We start from the raw sequence: 9,904 nt of genomic DNA, 5'->3' as shown, positions 1-9,904 counted from the left end.
TGAGAGGTTATTGGTACATACTGTTCCCTGAGACAATGGAAAGTCATTTCCCCAGAAGGTGGCTTGATGAGCATGCAGTCAGAACAATGGAGAAGGCCTGGGATGTGCAACCCATTTGTCCTTGTGGCCTCAGTATATCAAGTAAGTGATTTAGCATGAACTTGATTTTACATGGTCATTCTGCCAGGGCTAGCTCATCTCCAAGATCACTAGGATACCTGCTGGGACTGTGTATTCATAATAGTCCCCTAACAACTTTAAAGCATGCAAAATTCCTAATGAAAAGGAACATTTTGTTTTTGTTCTTCATCAGTTTGGGCAGAGTTCTGCCAATTCCCCAGGACCCACTCTAAACCCTGTAATTACTATACTTTCTCAAGTGGTGGCCTGAAGAGCTAAGGTGTTTCGCTTCCAGGGAAAGGTCAGGGAGGAATATGGAAAGGACTTCTGGTGTAGAGGGCCAACCCTGCTCATACCAGTTGCCACAGAAACCTGACGTCATAGGGTTGGTGTGGGAAACAAAAGCAAAAGAAATGTAGCTGAAATTAAAATCTCCTTACAGCTTGCAGCCCACTGATAGATACCTGAAATATGCAGAGCATGACTTTACTCAAGGAACTCATGGCTGCCTTAGTGACTTAATGCTTTAAAGGAACATTATCTTGGCTGCAGCTGGCTCCTCAAGGTCCTGAAAGCCTTGTTTCCGAATCCCTTGGAGACTTGTGCTTTCCCTGACCCCCACTAATGAAAAAGTATACAGTCACAGGCACCTGGGTGGCTCAGTTAGTTAAGCAATTGACTTTGGCTCAGGTCATGATCCTGGAGTCCCGGAGTCCCAGGATTGAGTCCCACATCAGGCTCTCCTTCTGATCTTTTCCCCTATCATGTTGTCTCTCTCATACTCTCTTTCTCTCTCTCTCTCATTTAAATAAATAAATAAAACTTTTAAAAAAAAAAGGTATACAGTCACTCCTCACAATCCCAGTGTAGCTCCTTCTGGCCCACAGATCCCGAACCATTAGTGGGGAAGGGGTGAAGGGATGATCAGGAGAGATAGGAGGCCCCTGACTCCTCTGACTAGGCTCCGAAACTATTCCTGGCAGGCGAAGACACTGACACAGAGCAGAACAAGAGACCAGGGAACAAACCACGACTGCACAAGAATCTCAAGGCCACAAGCTTCTCACCCAGTTCTCAATAAAAGACTGCCACTAAAAGCCATCAGTGGCAACACATTTGGGACCCCTCTCTAGAGAGTTTTTTTCCTTTCCTTTCAGCTCTCACCTTCACTTAATAAACTCACCCTTTTGTGTCCACGAGATTCATTCTTCAACTCAGTGAGACAAGAACTCTGCCATCCTGCAATAGGGTGAGCATGATGACTTTTACAGAGATAAATGTGCCTTAGAGAGGAGAGCAGTTCTTTTCCTCAGATATCTGGGAATCAGCTGAGGGAGTGGGTCCCTGCTGTGGAGGCTAAACCACTCTGGGGTGTGGGGAGACAAAGGGATCCAGATCCAGCTCTTTCCCACTTTGAGACTCAGTGCCCCAGCCATCTTATAGGTAAAGCCATTGGGGTCCTGCCCAGCTCCAGGGAGTGTGGGTCCTGCTACAGGGGTGTCCAGGAGCTGCTTTCCTCTAAAGGTAGAGGCACAGGAGGGAAGACAGGTAATGACTCTGTGCCCCAGCTTCCCCCTCTGCAAAATGGGGATAATAATGCTTCACCCATAGGATCACTGAGAATAGCAACTACAGAAACCAGAACGAATTCAGAGAACTCATCCTTAAGTTACTGTTCCCTTAGTACCACTTTCAGTACAAAAAGATTATTTCAGGATTCTCCACAGAAATGGAACCAATAGGTCATATATATAGGATGTAAATATAGATATATAGATATATATACATACATAGATTTATTTTAAGGAACTGGCTCACGTGATTATAGAAGCTGAGAAATCCCAAGACCTGCAGTCAGCAAGCTAGAAACCCAAGAGAGACTTTGGTGTAGTTCCAGTCCATTTCCAAAACCGAGACCCAGAAGAGCCTATGGTGTAAACTTCAGTCCAAATTTAGCAAGCTTGAGATCCAAGAGCTTATTTCTCAGTTTGAGTCTAAAGGCAGACAAGAACTGCCTTTTTGCTCCCTCAAGCCTTGATTAGATGTAGCCACCCACATTAGAGAGGAGAATCCACTTTACTCAGCCTCCCCATTCAAATGTTAATCTCGTCCATAAATAACCTCACAAACACAAGAATAATGTTTGCACAAACATTACATAGTGTGTCTCAATCAACTTGACACATGAAATTAACAACCACACCTTTCAATTAATTTGCTTAAGAAACTGCCTTTTATTTTTGTCCTGTGGTGTTTTTATTCTGGATTTTGCTGATCATATCCCTCTTGTATTGTTTATGGTTTTTTGCTTCCCTCCCCTATTTCTATTAAACTGGTGATTAGATTCAGAGCCTTGATCCAATTCATATTTTTTTGGCAAAATTACCTCAGATGTATTGTTGTTTATCCTCACAGTATTACACCAGGAAGCTCATTGTGTCTAGTTGTCTTCTACCTTGTGATGCTGAGATTAGTCACTTGGTTCAGATGTTGTCAGCCTGATCTGTCCATTATAAGATTTCCCATCTGCTTTTCACCTCAAGTTTTTTGCAGCATGTAAAGATTGTTGCCTATGAAGTGGATGGAATTAGAGGGTATTATGCTAAGCAAAATAAGTCAATCAGAGAAAGATAATTATCATATGATCTCACTCATATGTGGAATTTGAGAAAGAAGACAGAGAATCATAGGGGAAGAGAGTAAAAAATGAAGCAAGACAAAACCAAAGAGGAAGACAAACCATATCTTAATCTTGGGAAACAAACTGAGGGTTGCTAGAGGGAAGGGGAGAGGGGGTAACTGGGTGATAGACATTGGGAAGGTTATATATTGTAATGAGCACTGGGTATTAAATAAGACTGATGAATCACAGACCTGTATTCCTGAAAGCAATAATACACACATATATGTTAAACAAATAAATAAACAAATAAATAAAGATTGTTGTATAGATCTACATTTCATTAGAGATCACAAAATGGTGATATTCTAATTTTACAATCTCTTCTACATTTATTAGCTGGAATTCTTCCATAAAATGAACTTCCCCTAATCTCCTGTTAGGTTATGCTGTGGTATGGTTCACACAGGAAGGATGAATGTTTAATTCTTTTGCAATATTTCTGTTTTCAAATTTTTTAAAGATTTTATTTATTTATTTGACAGACAGAGATCACAACTAGGCAGGGGGGGTGGGTAACAGGCTCCCTGCTGAGCACAGAGCCTGATGTGGGGGTCCATCCCAGGACCTTGGGATCATGACCTAAGCCGAAGGCAGAGGCTTTAACCCACTGAGCCACCCAGGTGCCCTTTATATTTGTTTTCAAAATAATAAATTATTTCCCTAGGATCCTTCAAAAGTGAGCAATAAGTTGGTTTTGTTGCTTTTTTTCTTTCAGAATGTCATCATGAGCTCTTGATTCATTTATATTTTGATGAGTTTTAATACATTGCAGTCATTATTTTATTTGACATTCAAATGGTTTTATCTTTCATCAGTGAATGCCCTTTCAGGTTGACTTCTCTGTCTTTGACATGCTTTCTGGTATGAGAGTTTGGTCCAGACTCACCTGGAACAATTCCTGCCCAGACCTGGAATGAACCATTTCTCCAAGAAAGCTGAGTTCCTTTCAGTAGAGAATGCTTCAGAGGATTCAGTTTGAGGACTAGGGGTGCTCACTGCTACTGGGTTGTTCACTGTTTCCCTACCCTCTTCAGTATATAGAGCTCATAAATCTGTATAGTATTTTTAAGAGAATACAGATCATAACCTTCCATCCTGGGCTGTTTCTCTGTCCTCTTACAGATAATAATCTTTATCTGTTTTTGTTTTGTTTTGTTTTAACCTTTAAGTTCTTAAATATACAAACAAATATATTTTAATTGTCTTTCCTTTCATAGGTAAAAGGTGGTATATTCTACATTAGCATTATCCAATAGAAATTTCTGCAGAGATAGAAATATTCTGTGTTTTCATTGTCCAACACAGTAGCTAGCTGCTTATAGCTGTGGAACATCTGAAGTGTGGTAAATGCGACTGAGGAATTGAATTTTTAATTTCATCTGAATTTAATTATCTTCTATTTAAATAGCCACATGTGTCTGTGCCTACCATATTGGATCCAGCAAGTTTACACATTTTCCTGCACCTTGCTTCTTTCACTGAACAATATATCCTGGAGATCATGCCATAACAATATAGGGAGTTCTTTTTTGCTCCTTAGAGCTGCATAGTACTCTAGTATTAGATGTCCTTAGATTATCATTTAACCTTATTGGTAAACATATGTCTTATTTCTTATCTTTTGCTGTTATGATTTGTTCTGTGAAGAATTGCTTTGTGCTAATGCCTTTTTGTCTTTTTACGTGGTATCTCCTATACAAAGTCTAAGAAGAGATTCCTGGCTCCAAGAGAAAACACCTTTGTCTCATAAATAGAATGCAAATTTTGGTCCTCTGTCATCATTCCCTTCATTCCATGTATCTTCTGGTCTCTTATTTTCTTTCTAGTTTGACATGGGTAAAGCAGTTTCTTATTGAGCTCCAAGAAGTAGAACAGAATAGTAAAGAATAATAATGGGTGATCTAGACAAAAGATGGGAATCATCAAATCTCTATCCCACTGGCAAGACACTTTGACTGGCACAGGATACAAATCACTTAGGCAAAGATGATGTAAGTGACAGAAACAGTCTACACAAGCATGTGTAATTTAGAAGGTCATTAAATGTAATACTCAACATGTTAAAATATTTATATAAAATATCTAGACCCTAGTGACAAAGAGATGGCTTGTGACCTTGGTGTGAGAAAGCAAGGGTTCATTGCAATCACAGGGGCAGAAGCTATAGTACAACTGAAGAAGGTGTCTTTGTGTTGGGGAACGTCATGAAAAAGACGCAACCTCTGATTGACCTGTGAGCTTGGACCCAGGCACTCAAAAGCTTCTCACCCCCTCTCCTGTTCTTGGAATGTGAGTTTTTCTTGCCTTTCCTGTTCCCAGGGGCTGCCCCAAGAACATAGTGTTGAGATGTTGATGTGGTATTGAAAACACCTGTACAGTATACATGACTGAGCCTGGTTAGGGCATCTTTATAAAAACTTTAAAGATTTGGAGGGCTGGTGCAGGGATCCCTTCATCTTGCTGTTGCCCAAGACAAGCTTTATATGTAAGTTCCCTTTCCTTATTAAAACTGCCACTTACCAACCTGGAGTGGCCTGTCTCTTTCTTCCTTCAGTCTCTCCCTGCCTTCGAAGTACAGGATCCAGTTTCACATAACATCAGGAAAGCTCCTGGGAGGGTTTCAAACCAACACTGTAGGAGATGAAAAATGTTAACAGAGCATGTTAAAAAAAAACTCTGGAAATTTTATTTTGAGGGGGGGAGAGAGAGAGTGAGGAAGACTTGTGTCTGTATGGGGATGAGGGGTCCAAGGAGGGATTTTTTAAAATCTCCAGTTCCCTGAAAGTTTAAAAGTTCGTGTGAAGAGTCATTTCTTCTCTGGTTTAACTTTTGAATTTCCCCATATACTGACTTTCCTTCTTACCATCTTACTTCCACTGAAGATTTAGTGAGACATCTCCCATGGAACAGCATGGGTTTTGAGCTCAATATATTTAGTTAGTGAACAAAAGAACAGATCATTGCATGTCAAAAAAAAAAAAAAAAGCTAGGCTTTGTGGATTTTTTGCCTCTCGGGGAGGCAGCAGATGGCAGGAATCCTAGTGTGGTGTTATTGGATAATGCATGATCTGAGGACGCTTGCACTGGTGACTGCATGACGGGTCCAGAATTTTCCTATAAATATATTAGAATATAGAGTAGTCCAGGCATAACAGTTAAGAAACACAACAGCTTGCTGCCCTAGTGCCATCCTCCACTGAGCTCACCAGGTGAGTCAAAGACAAGCCTGTCTTCCTAGCATGGGGAACTGCTTTAAGGTCTCCTCAGGGGCACAATGTTGAACAGCTCTTATGAGATTCTGAATCGCCCAAGAAAGTGAAGAATCTCTATGTCCGAAACTTTGACTCAAGGCATATCAGAGAGATAATTGCTTTCCTCCTCTACCTTTCTGTAATCTCATTAAGAGAAACAACTTTTCACGGTGCCTGCCTTAGCCTTGAGGCTCAGCCAGCACAGACTGTTTGTTCTAGCTCAACATTTAAAGGGCCCCTGAAGTCCCACTACATGCATATAATATAGGCAATTTTTCTCATTTACTCTTTGAAACAGTTCTGTACAAAGGTATGGTGAGTCCTGCTTCACAGGTGTCCAGGTTCAGACTGACAAAGCCTACTTAAGTTACCTCTCTAAATCAGTGGAGATGGGAATGAGGTTTCATCCTACCCCTCCCTAGGGGACACAGAGCAGTCTCCCTTTTTGAAGATGGGCTTCCAGGGATGGAGAAGTCATTGGGTCACAAACCCCCTGCCATTGTGGCCCCTCAGGTATTCACTCAGCAACCCCTCTGGGTGATAAAGATAACTGAGGAAATGAAATACGGCCTTTATGCGAAGAGAATTGGGTGTCAGACCACATATGTTGGCTGATCTCTAGGGGGAAGTGGGGTTCAGGCAGAAACTCAGGTGTTACCCTTGGATCTAGAGGGAAAGAAAGTGATATGTACAGGGCCACATTAAGCAAATATATATTTTATCACCTTTGATCCTAACAGCTATGCAGGTTACCTATCATTATGACCAACACTTTTACCAAGGTACTTCTTTTGGGGAAGTTTAATCAATCAATGAGACAACTCTGTTATCTCCTGATCAGCAGCTCACTCTGGAATTACTCAAGCTTTTTTTTTTTTTTTTCTTCCGCTTGTCTTGATGTCTTGATGCCAGGGTTCTAAATGCTATAATCTTCCTGAGGCTAACAATACATGCTTCCCACATTTTTCCTTTTTTAATTATACTGTTGTTTCTAAGCCACATTATTGAAATTTAAAATACTTCCTTTTTTCAAAAACAATTTCTAAATGAAAAAAACACTAAGTGTTGTGTTTTTAAAAGGGAAAAACATTTATAAACTGCACCTCAGATACTGAGTTAATAGTCATGATTAGTGAAGTGCACTCAGTAACAAAATGATTGACAACTCCTCTGCTTCCCTGGTCAGCTCAATGCTGACCTCCACAAGCTAACAGTCAACATGGTGCACTTCCCACATCTTCACTGCTTCATGTCTGGCTTTGCACCTCTGACCAGCCTTGGAAGCCAGCGGTACTGAGCGCTCACTGTGCCTGAAATCAATGAGCAGGTCTTTGATGCCAGGAACATGATGCTGCCTGGGATGCCTGCCACACCATTACTTCACTGTGGTTGCTGTCTTCCGTGGACAGATGTCCATGAAGGAGGAAGATGAGCAGACCCTCAATGCGCAAAACAAGAACAGCAGCTACTTTGTGGACTGGATCCCCCAACAGTGTCAAAACAGCTGTCTGAGATATCCCACCCCGTGGCCTCAAGATGGCAATCACCTTCATTGGAAATAGCCGAGTCATCTGGGAGCTCTTCAAGAGCATCTCAGAGAAGTTCATGGCCATGTTCCAGCCAAGGCCTTCCTCCACTGGTACACAGGTGAGGACATGGACGAGATGGAATTCACTGAAGCTGAGAGTAACAGGAATGACCTTGTCTCTGAGTACCAGCAGTACCAGGATGCCACCGCAGAAGAAGAGGAGGATTTTGGTGAGGAGGCCAAAGAGGAGGCCTAAGGCAGAGCACCATCATCTAAGGCTTCTCTGTTCCTTCAGCCTTCTTCCTCAGTTGCCCTGGTTCTCTCCCTCAGACTTTGCATTTTCTGCCTCTGTCTCATCTTTTTTGGTTTGCTTTGCTTCCTTTTTTGGAAGGGGGGGTCCTAGAACAGTGCCTGGTACATAATAGGCACTCAATTAGTATTTGTTGGGTGTTGAATGTTTCTTCTCTCCCACTCTGGGAAACCTGTATTTTCTGCCATTCTGGGTAACCCTGTATTTTGTTTTGCTGTCCATTTCTCCTATCTGTTCAGTTGATATTTCCCTTTGTTTTTTAAGATAATTCTCCAAGAAGCTATGTAATCATATCTCATTTAGAACCACGTACTAAAAACCCAGTAGATGGACACTATCCTAAGCCCATGTGGTACACCAGGGGAAAGGAAACCAAGCTACCTCATAGTAGTAGTGGTAGCTGTAAAGAAGGGGTAGAGTTTTCTATTCTAGAGCAGTTTTGGAGAAGGATATCCAGGCTATTGAGTCCTAATTTCCATGAATTTTCCTGCTCCTCTCTCAGCTTCACGGGAGGTGTTGACAATATTAGTTCTATTTTTAGTCTTCTTCCAAGCTCTGTCCTGAGCTGTTCCTTTTGCAGGGGTCTGCCCCACTCTGTTAAGCAAGATCCTTTCCTCTCCTCTATAACCTCCTTCACATGTTAGATTCCTTCTTTTTCTCCTGGTTGGAGAAGGCAGGGCAAGAAACTAGCCTTGATCCCTAAAGCCTCCAGAAAGGCCATCCCTACCTTTTCTTAGTAGAAACCCAGCTCTACTGTGTACATGTGGAAAGATGTGTATTGGCACCTAAATCTTTTGAATCATTCTTCCAGACAGGGGACAAGGAGACCCTCCACCTTTTGGCAACACCTCAGTTCTTCCTTTTGCTATTACCTACCCACTCTCCTCCCTTGATTTCATCCTGCCCTACTCTTCAAATTTCTATTTTGTGTTGAATTTGCTTTTTTTCATACTGAAAAGTAACATTGCTCCAAGAGCCAAAAATAAATGACAACTGAAAGAAATGATTAGCAACTAATTTCAGCAAGAAATTCAAATAAATATATATAACAATAAGTATCGGGGTGCCTGGGTGGCTCAGTGGGTTAAGCCTCTGCCTTCAGCTCAGGTCATGATCTCAGGGTCCTGGGATTGAGTCCCACATCGGGCTCTCTGCTCAACAGGGAGCCTGCTTCCCCCCCTCCCCCCGCCTGCTTCTCTGCCTACTTGTGATCTCTCTCTCTGTCAAATAAACAAATTCTTAAGAAAAAATAAGTATGTTAGAACATACTTAAAGCAGTAGTGTCTTAGGGTTTTCCAGAGAAATGGAAACAGGACATGCATATATATATATATATATATAGAGAGAGAGAGAGAGAGAGAGAGAGATTTATTTACGAGGAATTGGCTCATGCTTTCATGGAGGATGAGAGGCCTCACCGTCTGCCATTTGCAAGCTGGAGACCCAGCACAGATAGCGGTAACATTCAGCTTGAGTCCATAGACCTGAGAACCTGGGAAATCAATGGTTTAAATCCCAATGTGAGAGCCAGAGAAGATGATATGTCAAGCAGTGCCGCAGGCAGGAAAAAGGGGAAAATTCTTCCTCTTTACACTGTGTTCTATTCAGGCTTTCAACGAGATTAGGTGAGGCTCAGCTGTCCTGGGGATGACAATCTACTGAGTCCACCAATTCAAATACTAATCTCATACAGAAGCAGACTCACAGACACACCCAGAAATAATGTTTAAACTGGGCACCCCATTACCAGTCAAATAGACATATAAAATTAACCATCACTACTGAACTAATAAGATGAAAATATAAACCCCAAGAAGAATATTAACTGGAAAAAAAAATATGAAAAAGATTAGAGGGACGCCTGGGTGGCTCAGTTGGTTGGACGACTGCCTTCGGCTCAGGGCGTGATCCTGGAGTCCCAGGATCGAGTCCCACATCGGGCTCCCAGCTCCATGGGGAGTCTGCTTCGCTCTCTGACCTTCTCCTCGCTCATGCTCTTTCTCACTGTCTCT

At 41.9% G+C, this 9,904-nt stretch overlaps 1 pseudogene; it reads left to right on the top strand.

Moving 5' to 3' along the window:
• Nucleotides 1–5,829: 5,829 nt before the first annotated feature.
• LOC122897043 lies at nt 5,830–7,838 on the top strand (annotated as a pseudogene).
• The last annotated feature ends 2,066 nt before the right edge of the window (nt 7,839–9,904 follow it).

The sequence above is a fragment of the Neovison vison genome, chromosome X (genome assembly GCF_020171115.1).
Source record: "Neovison vison isolate M4711 chromosome X, ASM_NN_V1, whole genome shotgun sequence".
Lineage (NCBI taxonomy): Eukaryota > Metazoa > Chordata > Mammalia > Carnivora > Mustelidae > Neogale > Neogale vison.
Note: the sequence above shows the minus strand (reverse complement) of the source record. Positions and strands in the feature narration are given on the sequence as shown.